The following is a 2,719-nucleotide window of genomic DNA, read 5'->3' as shown; positions in this document are numbered from 1 at the left end:
TCTGCAGACACACTATTTTCAAATAAGGTGGCATTCCAAAGTTCCAGGGAGACACGGATTTGGGGGGCACACTGTTCAACCCAGTATGCTCAAAACAAAGGCAGCACCCCTTGTGTGGCTGTCTCCCCTCCTCCCCAGCTCCTAAGCTGAGCACTAGAAAGATGGCAGGAACCAGCACTGTGGTCCCTGCATTCATAGGCCTGGGTTCCTTTAGGTGCAGCCAACCAGAAACAAAAGGAACAGATAAAATGATCAGATGGCCCTGGCCAGTGTAACTCAATGGTTAGATCATTGGCTCTATTCCGAGTCAAGGGCACATACCTAGGTTGCAGGTTTGATCCTCTGTCTCACATCACTGTTTCTCTCCCTGCCCCCTCCCTTCCACTCTAAAAAAAATCAATGGAAAAAGTGTCCTCCAGTGAGGATTAGCAACGACAAAATGATCAGATGGTGGGTAGTACATTTTCTGGAGGGAAGAAACCAGCAACCCAGAAAATGACCAGGGGAGGAAAGCTCCAGTCCCAGGGAGGTAAGAACACATCCTGAGGCCCGCCACTGACAGGGCTAGGGTTCCAGGATGGAGAAGGCCCTCAAGCTGTTAGCAAGAACATGACCACCACAAATCCTCCCTCCAGCTTGGCCTGTGCTCCCGCTGTCCCCCACCTCTGCTTGGGAAGCAATTGCCTGGGGCTCTTTCCTCCCACCATCCTTGGTCTGCCAATGAAAGCCAACTTCTTACTCCTGCACAGTCCCCCTGGGCTGGGATGGCAGCAGTTGGGAATCCCGTGCAGTTTGACAGGTGGAGCACCAGGTAGGAGGGATGAGCTGAGGCTCTGCTTAGGTCTCTGCGGAAGCAATATATAGAGGAAGAAATTCAAATTGTGGATCAGCCTATTGCCATCCCATAAACGAGGATGGCACGTCACCCCACATGTACACAGCATATACAAACCATCTCTGGGCACCATTCATTCTCTCCCCATCTCCATCTCACCATGGGAGGCGGCACCTCCAGGATGTGGGAGGAGGGAGAGAAGTTCACCTGGACCCCATTGAATAGGGAAAGGAGCTTTATGGGACAGGGACAGGTCACAGACCCTTAAGTAAGGTGGCTTTTCAAAGCTGAGTGTGGATCGTCAGGTCCACGCAGAGCACCTGAGAATGCTCCATGTGGACAGGATTGGGGGCCAGGCTTTGGCCAGGTGCCGTGGCCTTGGTCCTCACCCCTGTGCCCTGGAAAAGGGACAATGGGCCATCCTAGGGACTCAGGCTCCCTGTAACCCTTTGGCTCCGGTGTGGCTACAGAAGGTCTTACCCTTGACTCTGAGGTGCAGTCACGTGGCCACAATGGAGGTAGAGGAGGCTTTGCAAAAGGCCCAGGATGGCACAAAGAGCAATACACCCCCCCCCCCCCCATGGTGACCTGAATGGTGCAGAGCCAATCCCTGAAGACGCAGCCACGCCTTCCCCCTGCTCACCACCAGAGGGCGCTGTCAGCCCTACTGGCTCGCGGAAAATCCCCACCCGCCCTAGCCTGCGCTCCTGAAACCCAAATCCTCAAAATACAGACCTGAGGACATCAAAGCCTTGGGGGCAAAAGCAGATAAGCAAAGGTGCAGGGGCCCTTCCTAACCCCGCGGGGGTCTTCATGCTCAGAGCCCTTTCACAGAGCCCCCAAAAAACTTTACAGACTTTAAGGGGCCTAGCAGATCTGTGTGCTAGGGGTTGTCCTTCCCAGGGGAAGGTGCTGGCATGGCATCACCATGGGGGCCCCTCCAAGAAGTGTGGGAGGATCCGAGTAGGGGCAGCAGCAGGGGCCATGCAGGGGCCCCCCAGCTCTTCCCAAGCCCCCAGTACGTGATGACCGTGTGTGAGCAGGGAGGAGGGGCTGGGGACCTCCCCATCTGATCCTGCCCTGGGTGTATCCGCTATGACATAGATCTGGGTGCTACACTGGGGCATAGATGTGAGGACCCTAGGGAGGACACCCAAGTGTCACCTGACCTCTGGGTGCCTATGAGGAAGAAATAGGTGAAAGTGCTGATGGGGACAGCCAGCTGTCATGTCAGCTCTGGGAGCCTGCAATGGGGAAGAGGCATGAGGTCCCCAGTAGAGACATTCAGCTGTTACCTCCGGTCCAGGTACCTACAATGGGGCACAAGCATGAGGGATCAGGTGATGGCAATCACTTGTCACCTCATCTCTGGGTTAATACATTCCAACACAGACCTTAGGGCCTCACTGAACTGAGTCAAATGTCACCTCAGCTCTGGGGCCCTACAGTGTGGAACAGAGGTGACAGACCTGGTGAGGAGAGGCGTCTGACATACCTGTGTGCTTACACTGGGACAGATGTGACAGCTCTCGGGTGAGGAAAGACACCTGTCACCTCAGCTCTGGGTGGTGACATTGGTGCTGAGGTACAAGGCTTGCAACTGGCACCGAATCTGTACACTGGGACCAAGCAGAAGGGCCATGTGAGGACAGCCAACAGCTCCCTCAGCTCTGGTACTGGGGTTGAGGCATGGCATTGATTGGGTCCAGGTTTTGACATTCAACTAACATTTAACTTCTAGATGCCTAGACTATAGCGGGGCTTAAGGGCTCATGAGTGGAGTCACCTTTCACATCAGGTTTTTGTGGGGGGGGGGGTTCTTTAATTGAGAGAGAGGAAGGGGGGGTGAGGAAACAGATTGTTATTCCACCCATTTAGGCACTC

The sequence above is a fragment of the Myotis nattereri genome (genome assembly GCF_964212035.1).
Source record: "Myotis nattereri genome assembly, chromosome: X".
Lineage (NCBI taxonomy): Eukaryota > Metazoa > Chordata > Mammalia > Chiroptera > Vespertilionidae > Myotis > Myotis nattereri.
Note: the sequence above shows the minus strand (reverse complement) of the source record.